The 16,713-nt window shown below is 45.2% G+C and overlaps 1 pseudogene; it reads left to right on the forward strand.

The window, feature by feature from the left end:
* LOC112239890 overlaps positions 1–16,713 on the forward strand; it is a 97,163-nt pseudogene that overhangs the window by 61,935 nt on the left and 18,515 nt on the right.

Below are 16,713 nucleotides of genomic sequence, written 5' to 3' on the forward strand. Positions count from 1 at the left end.
CTCCTGTCCTCTCTCTCTGTCCTCATATCTCCTGTCCTCTCTCTCTGTCCTCATATCTCCTGTCCTCTCTCTCTGTCCTCATATCTCCTGTCCTCCCTCTGTCTCTGTCCTCTCTCTCTGTCCTTATATTTCCTGCCCTCTCTCTCTGTCCTCATATCTCCTGTCCTCTCTCTCTGTCCTCGTATCTCCTGTCCTCTCTCTCTGTCCTCATATCTCCTGTCCTCCCTCTGTCTCTGTCCTCTCTCTCTGTCCTCATATCTCCTGTCCTCTCTCTCTGTCCTCATATCACCTGTCCTCTCTCTGTCCTCATATCTCCTGTCCTCTCTCTCTGTCCTCATATCTCCTGTCGTCTCTCTCTGTCCTCATATCTCCTGTCCTCTCTATCGCTCTATCCTCCTATCTCCCGTCCTCTCTTTCTCTCTGTCCTCATATCTCCTGTCCTCTCTCTGTCACTAGGTCCAGGATTAGGGGGCATTCTGTCATTTCTGTCGTCTGCTTATCCCCCTGCATTAGCGCTCTGAGTCTAATGGACTGTGTGTGTGTGTCTGTTCTCAATAGCGTAATGAAGGTCCCAACTTTCTCTCTCTCTCTCTTTCTCTCTCTCTCTCTCTCTCTCTCTCTCTCTCTCTCTCTCTCCCTTTCTCCTTCCTCAGACTATGGGTTTATTTTGGTCTGTTGTCTGTCTGTTAGTGTCAGTATTTTGTTTGTATTTATTTCAGTCAGGTGATCTCTGTCTCTTCCTCCCTCCTTCTTTCTCCCTCTCTCCCTCTACCCATCTCTCTCTTTTCTTTCTCTGTTTTTGTTTGTGTTTATTTCAGTCAGGTGATCTCTCTCTTCCTCGCTCCTCCTTTCTCCCTCTCTCCCTCTATCTATTCTGCTCTCTTTGTCTTTTGTCTTCTCTATTTTTCTGCTGTTTCTCCCTCTCACCCTCTCCCTCTATCCATCTCTCTCTTTTACTCTCTTTGTCTTTTGTCTTCTCTATTGTTCTGCTGTTTCTCCCTCTCACCCTCTATCCATCTCTCTCTTTTACTCTCTTTGTCTTTTGTCTTCTCTATTGTTCTGCTGTTTCTCCCTCTCTCCCTCTATCCATCTCTCTCTTTTACTCTCTTTGTCTTTTGTCTTCTCTATTGTTCTGCTGTTTCTCCCTCTCACCCTCTATCCATCTCTCTCTTTTACTCTCTTTGTCTTTTGTCTTCTCTATTGTTCTGCTGTTTCTCCCTCTCTCCCTCTATCCATCTCTCTCTTTTACTCTCTTTGTCTTTTGTCTTCTCTATTGTTCTGCTGTTTCTCCCTCTCTCCTTTTACTCTATCCATCTCTCTTTTCTCCTCTCTTTGTCTTTTGTCTTCTCTCTGCTGTTCTGCTGTTTCTCCCTCTCACCTCTATCCATCTCTCTTTTTACTCTCTTTGTGTCTTTTGTCTTCTCTATTGTTCTGCTGTTTCTCCCTCTCTCCCTCTATCCATCTCTCTCTTTTACTCTCTTTGTCTTTTGTCTTCTCTATTGTTCTGCTGTTTCTCCCTCTCCCTCTATCCATCTCTCTCTTTTACTCTCTTTGTCTTTTGTCTTCTCTATTGTTCTGCTGTTTCTCCCTCTCTCTCCCTCTATCCATCTCTCTCTTTTACTCTCTTTGTCTTTTGTCTTCTCTATTGTTCTGCTGTTTCTCCCTCTCTCCCTCTATCCATCTCTCTCTTTTACTCTCTTTGTCTTTTGTCTTCTCTATTGTTCTGCTGTTTCTCCCTCTCACCCTCTCCCTCTATCCATCTCTCTCTTTTACTCTCTTTGTCTTTTGTCTTCTCTATTGTTCTGCTGTTTCTCCCTCTCTCCCTCTATCCATCTCTCTCTTTTACTCTCTTTGTCTTTTGTCTTCTCTATTTTTCTGCTGTTTCTCCCTCTCACCCTCTCCCTCTATCCATCTCTCTCTTTTACTCTCTTTGTCTTTTGTCTTCTCTCTATTGTTCTGCTGTTTCTCCCTCTCACCCTCTCCCTCTATCCATCTCTCTCTTTTACTCTCTTTGTCTTTTGTCTTCTCTCTATTGTTCTGCTGTTTCTCACACTCTCTCCATTCATTCATCCATTCAGTTCTTCTCTCCTTGTCCCTTTATTCTGTCAGCCTCTTTCTCTGTATCTGTCTTCCTGTCTGTTCCTGCTCACACTAACGTACGCCCACACCTTCACTTACAAAGCCACATACACATACACACACACACACACACACACACACACACACACACACACACACACACACACACACACACATGGGGTGGACACAGATACTCCCATACCCGCTGTTACTGACTGCATCCTACACATACCACTATCACAGAGCTTGACATGCACTCTCAATATGACTCCAGAAACATCCCACAGAAACACACACACTCACTCACTCACTCACTCACTCAAACACAAACACACACAAAACACACACACGTATGCAAGATCATTTACATAAACATAAACACGCACAAATGCACACACAGACAGACAGACAGACAGACAGACAGACAGACAGACAGACAGACAGACAGACAGACAGACAGACAGACAGACAGACAGACAGACAGACAGACAGACAGACAGACAGACAGACAGACAGACAGACAGACAGACAGACAGACAGACAGACAGACAGACAGACAGACAGACAGACAGACAGACAGACAGACAGACAAGAGTTATATAGACAGGGTCTCTGTCTCTGAGAGGTTTTTGTTTCTGTTCACCAGAAGACGGGGATGGATGGAGAAAGCTACAGAGAGAAAGATAGAGAGGAACAGAAAGAACAAGGAGGATGAGAGGAGGATGAGCAGAGAAGGGAAAAGAGAGGGGAAAGAGGAGGTGAGAGGTCAGAGACAGATGGAGAGAGAGGATAAGAGGTTGAAGAGAGAGAAAGAGTGAGTGAGTACAGGATGTGATTTGTCCCTGGTTGAAAGTGATTGTAATGACTTTCTATAGGGGGAATTCTCACCATTGTCTCTTTGACGGGCGTGGGAGTTAAAAAGAGGGGAGGAGAATGGGGGAGTTTGTTAATGTATGCCAAATTAGATTACAAAAACATGTCTCTCTGCAAGGCTTTTCATTTTCTCATGTTCATATGGCTGCTGCTGTGCACGTGCATATGGCTGTGTACGTGTGTGTGCCTTTCCTGTCACAGTTTTATTACAAAGATTTGTCTGCTGTCCCTGGATATGTTTATTATACAGACAGAGAGAGGGGGAGGGAGAGAGAGAGAGAGAGACAGAGGGGAGAGAGAGAGAGACAGAGGGGAGAGAGAGAAAGACAGAGGGGAGAGAGAGAGAAAGACAGAGGGGAGAGAGAGAAAGACAGAGGGGAGAGAGAGAGAAAGACGGAGGGAGGGAGGGAGGGAGGGAGGGAGGGAGGGAGGGAGGGAGGGAGGGAGGGAGGGAGGGGAGGGAGGGAGGGAGGGAGGGAGGGAGGGAGGGAGGGGGAGGGAGGGAGGGAGGGAGGGAGGGAGGGAGGGAGGGAGGGAGAGCTGTGTGTTAATGTTTTATGACCTAGAGGACAGATGGGTGATTCTCTGTTTATGACAGATATTTAGTTTGAAATCAGTATTACTTTGTAAACCCACTCATACACAGGACACACACACACACACACATACACACACACACACACACATAAAAACATTGCGAGGCTTTCACTATATTTTATTGATATTTTACAAATAGAGTACGGAGAGTAAAGATGTGGTCCCTGACTTTTTGTCTTTTATGTTTTAGATGAAGTAATTTTCAGCAAGTGTCTTGTTTTTTCAAGAGTATGCATTAAAGTCTAGTCCATTAGCTACAGGTTTATCAACATTCAGTATGCATGCACACACACACATAGTTTGATTAAACATTGTTAATCCTAATAAATTTCTTATCAGGAGTTCATCCCTCCATCTCCCTCTCCTCCTCTCTCCTCCTCCCCCTCATCCTCTCTCCTCCTCCCTCTCCACCTCTCTCACCAGCACATTCCTGTTCCCTCTCTTTCTCCTCCCTCTCTATCTCCCTCTTCAGAAACATGTTTTCTCCTTCTCTACCGTACAAAACAGCATTTAATATGAAACTTAATTAAATTCCCGTCCTTTCTCTCTCTATCTCTTTCCGCCTCTCTCTCCCAGGGATGTCTGTGAGACTCCATTCAAGCCACAGTTCTCCCTAAAATCAAAGTTTGTCAGACATTTTCCTAACATCAGATGTTTTGTACTTTTCTAAAGTAGTATTCCACATTCTATCTGTAGGTTAGACCCTGTTAGACCCTGTTAGCTGCATGCATTAGGAGGAATCTACAGCCATCAATCCCAAGTCAATGGAAAGGATTGGCAACATCTAATTAGATTGAAGATTTCTCCTAATGCATAGAATTTGACTTGAAGTTGTACTTCGGACCATTCTAGAGGTATAAAAATGTCTGAGAACATTACATTTTGAGATGCAAAATCCTTTAACTCTCTCTCTTTCAATTCTATTTAAGGGGCTTTATTGGCAAGGGAAACATATGTTTACATTGCCAAAGCAAGTGAAATAGATAAACAAAGTGAAATAAAAAATTCAAATGAGCAGTAATCATTACACTCACAAAAGTTCCAATGTAATAGAGACTTAGAATCCAAGATGGCGTAGCAGTCAGACGTCTTTGTCCTGTCGTGTCCCTTGTATATATCGTTTTACATATTTTTCGTCGCATATCCTTGAAAATATTTTGCTAAACCTCATCATCGAAATACTCTCCTGCAACCCGCCTCACCCAATGTGGCGTGGATCTGCTTTTTTTTCCTAAAGTATTTATATTTACTTCGGATCTGGAATCCCTCAGCAAACCATTGCCAGCGGTCATCAGCTAACCTTCAGCTCGGAATGCTCTCGCCAGTTCGAACAACGTGACTCTAACCAGAGCATAACAGACCTCTTATTTTTATCCCCAGGTTCCTACCGCAAACTGAACATTTTCATCTGGATCTTCACAACTAGCTAACCGCAATCCCGGATGACTACTCCTGGCTAGCGTTTCTATCCCAAAGCAAGCACCAATTAGCTTGAAGCTAGCCCGGCCAGGGCTCCTGTGCTACCACCGAAGCATACTCCTGGGCTACAATATTGGCCTGCTAGCTACCTAGAGCTACTTGCAACCCTACTAATTCCACGACTGGTCTATCGACGTCACCGCACGAAGAGGCAAAAACAGACTTACCCCCATCGCGAAGTCCCCCCAAAGGCTAACTTTCTAGCCCCTGCTATCTACTTGCTTGCTAACCTGGTCTGCTAACTGCTAGCTTGCCCTGGTCTACTAGCTGCTATCTTGTTTAGCTCCGGCCTACTAACTATTAGCTTGTTAGCCTGCTAACTGTCTGAATCGCCGTGTCCCCAGCCAGCCCAACCACTCACTGGACCCATATGTTCACTTGGCTATGCATGCCTCTCTCTAATATCAATATGCCTTGTCCATTACTGTCCTGGTTAGTGATTACTGTCTTATTTCACTGTAGAGCCTCTAGCCCTGCTCAATATGCCTTAACCAACCATGTTGTTCCACCTCCTACATATGCGATGACATCACCTGGTTTAAACATCTCTAGAGACTATATCTCTCTCTTCATTACTCAATGCCTAGGTTTACCTCCAATGTACTCACATCCTACCTTACCTTTGTCTGTACACTATGACTTGAATCTATGCTATCGTGCCCAGAAACCTGCTCCTTTTACACTCTGTTCTGAACGTGCTAGACGGCCAGTTCATATAGTCTTTAGCCATACCCTTATCCTACTTCTCCTCTGTTCCTCTGGTGATGTGGAGGTTAATCCAGGTCCCGCAGTGCCTAGCTCAACTCCCACCCCCCCCAGGTGCTCTCATTTGTTGACTTCTGTAAATGTAAAAGCCTTGGTTTCATGCATGTTAACACTAGAAGCCTAATCCCTAAGTTTGTTTTACTCACTGCTTTAAATCAAATCAAATCAAATTTATTTATATAGCCCTTCGTACATCAGTTGTTATCTCAAAGTGCTGTACAAAAACCCAGCCTAAAACCCCAAAAAGCAAGCAATGCAGGTGTAGAAGCACGGTGGCTAGGAAAAACTTCCTAGAAAGGCCAAAACCTAGGAAGAAACCTAGAGAGGAACCAGGCTATGTGGGGTGGCCAGTCCTCTTCTGGCTGTGCCAGGTGGAGATTATAACAGAACATGGCCAAGATGTTCAAATGTTCATAAATGACCAGCATGGTCAAATAATAATAATCACAGGCAGAACAGTTGAAACTGGAGCAGCAGCACGGCCAGGTGGACTGGGGACAGCAAGGAGTCATTATGTCAGGTAGTCCTGAGGCATAGTCCTGAGGCATGGTCCTAGGGCTCAGGTCCTCCGAGTAGAGAGAAATAGAGAATTAGAGAGAGCACACTTAAATTCATACAGGACACCGGATAGGACAGGAGAAGTACTCCACATATAACAAACTGACCCTAGCCCCCCGACACATAAACTACTGCAGCATAAATACTGGAGGCTGAGACAGGAGGGGTCAGGAGACACTGTGACCCCATCCGATGACACCCCCGAACAGGGCCAAAAGGAAGGATATAACCCCACCTACTTTGCCAAAGCACAGCCCCCACACCACTAGAGGGATATCTTCAACCACCAACTTACCATCCTGAGACAAGGCCGAGTATAGCCCACAAAGATCTCAGCCACAGCACAACCCAAGGGGGGGCGCCAACCCAGACAGGAAGATCACATCAGTGACTCACCCCACTCAAGTGATGCATCCCTCCTAGGGACGGTATGAAAGAGCCCTAGTAAGCCAGTGACTCAGCCCCTGTAATAGGGTTAGAGGCAGAGAATCCCAGTGGAAAGAGGGGAACCGGCCAGGCAGAGACAGCAAGGGCAGTTCGTTGCTCCAGAGCCTTTCCGTTCACCTTCACACTCCTGGGCCAGACTACACTCAATCATATGACCCACTGAAGAGATGAGTCTTCAGTAAAGACTTAAAGGTTGAGACCGAGTTTACGTTTCTCACATGGGTAGGCAGACCATTCCATAAAAATTGAGCTCTATAGGAGAAAGCCCTGCCTCCAGCTGTTTGCTTAGAAATTCTAGGGACAATTAGGAGGCCTGCGTCTTGTGACCATAGCATACGTGTAGGTATGTACGGCAGGACCAAATCAGAGAGATAGGTAGGAGCAAGCCCATGTAATGCTTTGTAGGTTAGCAGTAAAACCTTGAAATCAGCCCTTGCCTTGACAGGAAGCCAGTGTAGGGAGGCTAGCACTGAAATAATATGATCACATTTTTTGGTTCTAGTCAGGATTCTAGCAGCCGTATTTAGCACTAACTGAAGTTTATTTAGTGCTTTATCTGGGTAGCCGGAAAGTAGAGCATTGCAGTAGTCTAACCTAGAAGTGACAAAAGCATGGATTAATTTTTCTGCATAATTTTTGGACAGAAGGTTTCTGATTTTTGCAATGTTACGTAGATGGAAAAAAGCTGTCCTTGAAACAGTCTTGATATGTTCTTCAAAAGAGAGATCAGGGTCCAGAGTAACGCAGAGGTCCTTCACAGTTTTATTTGAGACGACTGTACAACCATTAAGATTATTTGTCAGATTCAACAGAATATCTCTTTGTTTCTTGGGACCTAGAACAAGCATCTCTGTTTTGTCCGAGTTTAAAAGTAGAAAGTTTGCAGCCATCCACTTCCTTATGTCTGAAACACAGGCTTCTAGCGAGGGCAATTTTGGGGCTTCACCAATGTTTCATTGAAATGTACAGCTGTGTGTCATCTGCATAGCAGTGAAAGTTAACATTATGTTTTCAAATGACATCCCCAAGAGGTAAAATATATAGTGAAAACAATAGTGGTCCTAAAACGAAACCTTGAGGAACACCGAAATTTACAGTTGATTTGTCAGAGGACAAACCATTCACAGAGACAAACTGATATCTTTCCGACAGATAAGATTTAAACCAGGCCAGAACTTGTCCGTGTAGACCAATTTGGGTTTCCAATCTCTCCAAAAGAATCGATGGTATCAACAGCAGCACTAAGGTCTAGGAGCACGAGGACAGATGCAGAGCCTTGGTCTGATGCCATTAAAAGGTAATTTACCACCTTCACAAGTGCAGTCTCAGTGCTATGATGGGGTCTAAAACCAGACGGAAGCATTTCGTATACATTGTTTGTCTTCAGGAAGGCAGTGAGTTGCTGCCTTTTCTAAAATATTTGAGAGGAATGGAAGATTCGATATAGGCCGATCATTTTTTATATTTTCTGGGTCAAGGTTTGGCTTTTTCAAGAGAGGCTTTATTACTGCCACTTTTAGTGAGTTTGGTACACATCTGGTGGATAGAGAGCCGTTTATTATGTTCAACATAGGAGGGCCAAGCACAGGAAGCAGCTCAGTAGTTTCAGTAGTTTAGTTGGAATAGGGTCCAGTATGCAGCTTGAAGGTTTAAAGGCCATGATTATTTTCATCATTGTGTCAAGGGATATAGTACTGAAACACTTGAGTGTCTCCCTTGATCCTAGGTCCTGGCAGAGTTGTGCAGACTCAGGACAACTGAGCTTTGAAGGAATACGCAGATTTAAAGAGGAGTCCGTAATTTGCTTTCTAATAATCATGATCTTTTCCTCAAAGAAGTTCATGAATTTATTACTGCTGAAGTGAAATCCATCCTCTCTTGGGGAATGCTGCTTTTTAGTTAGCTTTGCGACAGTATCTAAAAGGAATTTCGGATTGTTCTTATTTTCCTCAATTAAGTTGGAAAAATAGGATGATCGAGCAGCAGTAAGGGCTCTTCGATACTGCACGGTACTGTCTTTCCAAGCTAGTCGGAAGACTTCCAGTTTGGTGTGGCGCCATTTCCGTCCAATTTTCTGGAAGCTTGCTTCAGAGCTCGGGTATTTTCTGTGTACCAGGGAGCTAGTTTCTTATGAGAAATGTTTTTAGTTTTTAGGGGTGCAACTGCATCTAGGGTATTGCGCAAGGTTAAATTGAGTTCCTCAGTTAGGTGGTTAACTGATTTTTGTCCTCTGGCGTCCTTGGGTAGACAGAGGGAGTCTGGAAGGACATCAAGGAATCTTTGTGTTGTCTGTGAATTTATAGCACGACTTTTGATGTTCCTTGGTTGGGGTCTGAGCAGATTATTTGTTGCAATTGCAAACGTAATAAAATGGTGGTCCGATAGTCCAGGATTATGAGGAAAAACATTAAGATCCACAACATTTATTCCATGGGACAAAACTAGTTCCAGAGTATGACTGTGACAGTGAGTAGGTCCAGAGACATGTTGGACAAAACCCACTGAGTCGATGATGGCTCCGAAAGCCTTTTGGAGTGGGTCTGTGGACTTTTCCATGTGAATATTAAAGTCACCAAAGATTAGAATATTATCTGCTATGACTACAAGGTCCGATAGGAATTCAGGGAACTCAATGAGGAACGCTGTATATGGCCCAGGAGGCCTGTAAACAGTAGCTATAAAAAGTGATTGAGTAGACTGCATAGATTTAATGACTAGAAGCTCAAAAGACGAAAACATCATTTTTTTTTGTAAATTGAAATTTGCTATCGTACATGTTAGCAACACCTCCGCCTTTGCGGGATGCACGGGGGATATGGTCACTAGTGTAGCCAGGAGGTGAGGCCTCATTTAAAACAGTAAATTCATCAGGCTTAAGACATGTTTCAGTCAGGCCAATCACATCAAGATTATGATCAGTGATTAGTTCATTTACTATAACTGCCTTTGAAGTGAGGGATCTAACATTAAGTAGCCCTATTTTGAGATGTGAGGTATCATGATCTCTTTCAATAATGACAGGAATGGAGGAGGTCTTTATCCGAGTGAGATTGCTAAGGCAAACACCGCCATGTTTAGTTTTGCCCAACCTAGGTCAAGGCACAGACACGGTCTCAATGGGGATAGCTGAGCTGACTACACTGACTGTGCTAGTGGCAGACTCCACTAAGCTGGCTAACAGCCTGCTGCCTGGCCTGCACCCTATTTCATTGTGGAGCTAGAGGAGTTAGAGCCCTGTCTATGTTGGTAGATAAGATGAGAGCACCCCTCCAGCTAGGATGGAGTCCGTCACTCCTCAGCAGGTCAGGCTTGGTCCTGTTTGTGGGTGAGTCCCAGAAAGAGGGCCAATTATCTACAAATTCTATCTTTTGGGAGGGGCAGAAAACAGTTTTCAACCAGCGATTGAGTTGTGAGACTCTGCTGTAGAGCTCATCACTCCCCCTAACTGGGAGGGGGCCAGAGACAATTACTCGATGCCGACACATCTTTCTAGCTGATTTACACGCTGAAGCTATGTTGCGCTTGGTTATCTCTGACTATTTCATCCTAACATCGTTGGTGCCGACGTGGATAACAATATCTCTATACTCTCTACACTCGCCAGTTTTAGCTTTAGCCAGCACCCTCTTCAGATTAGCCTTAACGTCGGTAGCCCTGCCCCCTGGTAAACAGTGTATGATCGCTGGATGATTCGTTTTAAGTCTAATACTGCGGGTAATGGAGTCACCAATGACTAGAGTTTTCAATTTGTCAGAGCTAATGGTGGGAAGCTTCGGCGTCTCAGACCCCGTAACTGGAGGAGTAGAGACAAGAGAAGACTCGGCCTCCGACTCGTTGCTTAATGGGGAAAAGCGGTTGAAAGTTTCTGTCGGCTGAATGAACGACACCGGTTGAGCATTCCTACAGTATTTCCTTCCAGAAACCATGAGAAAGTTGTCCGGCTGCGGGGACCGTGCGAGGGGATTTATACGAACGTTACTATCTGTACTTACTGGTGGCACAGACGCTGTTTCATCCTTTCCTACACTGAAATTTCCCTTGCCTAACGATTGCGTCTGAAGCTGGGCTTGTAGCACAGCTATCCTCGCCGTAAGGCGATTGTTCTCCTGTATATTATGAGAACAGCGCCTGCAATTAGAAGGCATCATGTTAATGTTACTACTTAGCTTCGTCTGTTGGAGGTCCTGACGAACCATGTCCAGATAAAGCGTCCGGAGTGAAAAAGTTTAATGAAAAGAAAAAGTTGAAGGAAAAAACAAAAATATCAACGGTAATTAAAAAGTAAAAACCGTAAAGTTGTCAGGTAGCAAAGTAAGGTTGGCAACAAAACGCACAGCAACACGTGAACAAGTCTGCAAGTTGTGACCGGAAATGGCGTCAAAATCACAGGACACTTTGGAATTCTCAGCTTTAGCACACTTTGCCAACCCAGATGTTTTAGCCATGTCTGAAATCCTGGCTTAGGAAAACCACCAAAAACCCTGAAATCTTCATTGCTAACTATAACGTTTTCCGCCAAGATAGAACTGCCAAAGGGGGCGGTGTTGCAATCTACTGCGAATATAGCCTGCAGAGTTCTGTATTACTATCTAAGTCTGTATCCAAACAATTTGAGCTTCTACTTCTAAAAATTCACCTTTCCAGAAACAAGTCTCTCACTGTTGCCACTTGCTATAGACCTCCCTCTGCCCCCAGCTGTGCCCTCGATACCATATGTGAACTGATTGCCCCCCCATCTATCTTCTGAGCTCGTGCTACTAGGTGACCTAAACTGGGACATGCTTAACACCCCGGCCATCCTACACTCTAAGCATGATGCCCTCAATCTCACACAAATTATCAATGAACCTACCAGGTACAACCCCAAATCAGTAAACACGGGCACCCTCATAGATGTCATCCTAACTAATTCGCCCTCCAAATACACCTCTGCTGTTTTCAATCAAGATCTCAGCGATCACTGCCTCATTGCCTGCATCCGTAATGGGTCTACGACCAAATGACCACCCCTCATCACTGTCAAACGCTCCCTGAAACACTTCTGCGAGCAGGCCTTTCTAATCGACCTGGCCGGGGTATCCTGGAATGACATAGACCTCATCCCGTCTGTAGATGATGCCTTGCTATTCTTTAAAAGTGCCTTCCTCTCCATCTTAAATAAGCATGCCCCTCTCAAAAAAAAATAGAACTAGGAAAAGATATAGTCCTTGGTTCACGCCAGACCTGTCTGCCCTTCACCAGCACAAAAACATCCAGTGGTGTTCTGCATTAGCATTGAATAGCACCCGTGATATGCAACTTTTCAGGGAAGTTAGGAACAAATATACACAGGCAGTTAGAAAAGCTAAGGCAAGCTTTTTCAAACAGAAATTTGCATCCTGTAGTACTAACTCAAAAAAGTTCTGGGACACTGTAAAGTCCAGGGAGGATAAGAGCACCTCCTCCCAGCTGCCCACTGCACTGAGGATAGGAAACACTGTCACCTGTCATCTAAGGTTTCTAAGGTCGAAAGCCAAGTTAACAAACAGATTACTGACCATTTCGAATCCCACCATACCTTCTCTGCTATGCGATCTGGTTTCAGAGCTGGTCATGAGTGCACCTCAGCCACGCTCAAGGTTCTAAACGACATCATAACCGCAATCGATAAGAGACATTACTGTGCAGCCGTATTCATCGACCTGGCCAAGGCTTTCGACTCTATCAATCACAACATTCTTATTGGCAGACTCGACAGCCTTGGTTTCTCAAATGATTGCCTCGCCTGGTTTACCAACTACTTCTCTGATAGAGTTCAGTGTGTCAAATCAGAGGGCCTGTTGTCCGGACCTCTGACAGTCTCTATGGGGGTGCCACAGGGTTCAATTCTCGGGCCGACTCTCTTTTCTGTATACATCAATGATGTTGCTCTTGCTGCTGGTGATTCTCTGATCCACCTCTACGCAGACGACACCATTCTGTATACTTCTGGCCCCTCCTTGGACACTGTGTTAACTAACCTCCAGACGAGCTTCAATGCCATACAACTCTCCTTCTGTGGCCTCCAACTGCTCTTAAATGCAAGTCAACCTAAATGCATGCTTTTCAATCGATCACTGCTCGCACCTGCTTGCCCGTCCAGCATCACTACTCTGGACGGCTCTGACTTAGAATACGTGGACAACTCCAAATACCTGGTTGTCTGGTTAGACTGTAAACTCTCCTTCCAGACTCACATTAAGCATCTCCAATCCAAAATTAAATCTAGAATCGGCTTCCTATATCGCAACAAAGCATCCTTCACTCATGCTGACCATCCTACCGATCCTTGACTTCGGTGACGCCATCTATAAAATAGCCTCCAACACTCTACTCAACAAACTGGATGGAGTCTATCACAGTGCCATCCGTTTTGTCACCAAAGCCTCATACATTACCCACCCTTGCGACCTTTACGCTCTCGTTGGTTGGCCCTCGCTTCATACTCGTCGCCAAACCCACTGGCTACAGGTTCTCTACAAGTCTCTGCTAGGTAAAGCCCCGCCTTATCTCAGCTCACTGGTCACCATAGCAGCACCCACTCGTAGCACGCGCTCCAGCAGGTATATCTCAGTGGTCACCCCCAAAGCCAATTCCTCCTTTGGTCGTCTTTCCTTCCAGTTCTCTGCTGCCCATGACTGGAACAAAGTGCAAAAATCTCTGAAGCTGGAGACTCACATCTCCCTCACTAGCTTTAAGCACCAGCTGTCAGAGCAGTTTACAGATCACTGCACCTGTACTTAGCCTATCTGTAAACAGCCCATCTATCTACCCACCTCATCCCCATACTGGTATTTATTTATTTATTTATTTTGCTCCTTTGCACCCCAGTATCTCTACCTGCACATTCATCTTCTGCCGATCTACGATTCCAGTGTTTAATTGCTATATTGTAATTACTTCGCCACCATGGCCTATTTATTTCCTTAACTTACCTCATTTGCACTCACTGTATATAGACTTTTTGTTTTCTTTTTTTCTACTGTATTATTGACTGTATGTTTTGTTTATTCCATGTGTAACTCTGTGTTGTTGTATGTATCGAATTGCTACGCTTTATCTTGGCCAGGTCGCAGTTGCAAATGAGAACTTGTTCTCAACTAGCCTACCTGGTTAAATAAAGGTGAAATAAAATAAATAAAAATAAAATAAAATACATTTCAAATGTCATAATATCGCTCTCTCTCTCTCTCTCTCTCTCTCTCTCTCTCATCTGAGATTCATTCTCTCTCACTCCCTCCATCCTTGTTGTCTGTTAATGATACACAGATTGTCCTCTGCCTTTCTTTCCCTCGCTTTTCCTAATTGAGATCCACTGATTGACAGATTGTGTTGACTTTCCCCTCACTCACTCACTCACTCACTCACTCACTCACTCACTCACTCACCACTCACTCACTCACCACTCACTCACTCACTCACTCACTCACTCACTCACTCACTCACTCACTCACTCACTCACTCACCACCACTCACTCACTTTCTTTTCTTTCTTTCTCTCTCTCTCTCTCTCTCTCTCTCTCTCTCTCTCTCCTCTCTCTCTCTCTCTCTCTCTCTCTCTCTCTCTCTCTCTCAGGGTGCGGGCTGTACAGCTCTGGTGGTTGCCGTGGTAGCAAGGAAGCTGGAGTTGACCAAGGCGGAGAAACACGTCCACAACTTCATGATGGACACACAACTCACCAAGAGGGTATGTGTGTGTTTATGTGAGTGTGTGTCTGCATGTGAGTGTGTATCTGCATGTGTTTGTGTGTGTATGTATGTGTGTGTGTTTGTATGCTGTTGGCCTCTGATCTGGTTCTCTGCAGCACGCAAACTGATTGGCTCTCAGATGCACACGCGGCACCCTGCGATGAAGTGACGCTGTTCCCCCAAGAGAGAGTGTTGTGTTGCCAGTATGGAAAGCATTGGGCAGGCGGACATATCTTTCTCTCCCTTACCGTCCTCTTTCTCTCTATCTCCCACTTCTACATCTTTCTTTACCCATCTGTATTTCTCACCCACCTTCTCTTCGCCCCTGGGCCATTCTCCCTCCCCCTCCCTCCCTCCCTCCCTCCCTCCCTCCCTCCCTCCCTCCCTCCTTCCATCCATGCACTGGTCCTTCTCAATTTTTCATGCAGTTTAAAGATCCAAGTTTCAAAAATAGCCCCCACTATGAAATATGTAGGGTACATTATGTCTCTGTGTATCTGGCAGGCGAGAGGAGAGCAGAGCAGAGAGAGGTGATCAATAATTTTAGCTTAGATAAAGTATCGACTCAGCGAAGGGAAAGAAGGACTCAGCTCCTCTGGGAAGGGAAAGGGAAGGACTCAGCTCCTCTCTGGGAAGGGGAAGCTCGGACCAGACCACATCAAAGGGAAAGAAAGACTCAGCTCCTCTCTGGGAAGGGGCTCGGAAGACCACAGCAAAGGGAAAGAAAGACCAGACCACAGACCACAGAAGGGAAAGAAAGACTCAGCTCCTCTCTGGGAAGGGGAAGCTCGGACCAGACCACAGCGAAGGGAAAGAAAGACTCAGCTCCTCTGGGAAGGGGAAGCTCTGGGAAGGGAAAGAAGACTCAGCTCCTCTCTGGGAAGGGGAAGCTCGGACAGACCACAGCAAAGGGAAAGAAAGACTCAGCTCCTCTCTGGGAAGGGGAAGCTCGGACCAGACCACAGCAAAGGGAAAGAAAGACTCAGCTCTCAGCTCCTCTCTGGGAAGGGGAAGCTCGGACCAGACCACAGCCGAAAACAGAGGAGCCACTTGGTCTCTTTAGGAATTTTCACACACTCCGATGGGTTTGGCTTTTCTCACACAGGGGCATGCTCACTGGTACAGGCGAATGCACAAACACAAGCCTGCACATGCTCTGAGGCATGCACCCTGCCTGCAGTCTGGCACACACACAGTTACAAAGAACTGGGATTTTAGGGTCGAAAACATACTCTAGAATATTTGTAAAATGGCTGCAAAATGATCTCAGGGCTATAGTAGAGCGTAGTTTTCTTTTTTTTTCTATTAAAGGTTGCTACTGTGGATACACCGCCTGGGAACTTCAAGGACATTTTCTCTCTTATTCATCATTGACCTTTATGGCTTAGATAAATATTTGGCCACTGTTTTTAATGTTAGGATGTAACCTTCTGAAAACCTTCAGGGAACTCTTTCTATTGGTCAGAAAACATCCTCTGTCTCCCATAGTAACTTGGTCGATTAATGGCATTCACTGGTTAAACCACGTGTCAAACTCATTCCAAGGTGGGCCGAGTGTCTCTCCCTTGTACTTGATTGGTGAATTAAGATCACTGATTAGTAAGGAACTCCCAGCACCTGGTTGTCTTGGTCTTAATTCAATGGAAAAAACTAAAACCTGCAGACTCTAGGCCCTCCATGGAATGAGTTTGACACCCCTGAGTTATACCCTAAGCCAATGAGTTTGAGGTGGAAGCCCAATGTATTTTATTCACTGACCTGTTGGCTATCTATTGGTTTAGTGTTTAGTGTTTGATCCCAACAAAACCCAAACACACACTCTATCTCACACACACACACACCTCCCACAGGCCTTTAACTTGAGAAGGAGAGGTTTCTCCTGCATCCTAGGTGACATTAATGAGAAGCTCCAAGTGAAGATGACAAGGTCTTGTATGTCTCTTTCTCTCGCTCCTCTCTCTGTCTCTTTCTCTTTCTCTCGCTCCTCTCTCTCTTTCTCTCTCGCTTCTCTCTCTCTTTCTCTTTCTCTCGCTCCTCTCTCTCTTTCTCTTTCTCTCGCTCCTCTCTCTCTTTCTATCTCCCGCGCCCTCTCTCTCTTTCTATCTCCCGCGCCCTCTCTCTATCTCTCGCTCCTCACTCTCTTTCTATCTCCCGCGCCCTCCTCTTTCTCTCGCTCCTCTCTCTTTCTATATCCCGCGCCCTCTCTCT

This window comes from Oncorhynchus tshawytscha, linkage group LG03, assembly GCF_018296145.1.
Source record: "Oncorhynchus tshawytscha isolate Ot180627B linkage group LG03, Otsh_v2.0, whole genome shotgun sequence".
NCBI lineage: Eukaryota > Metazoa > Chordata > Actinopteri > Salmoniformes > Salmonidae > Oncorhynchus > Oncorhynchus tshawytscha.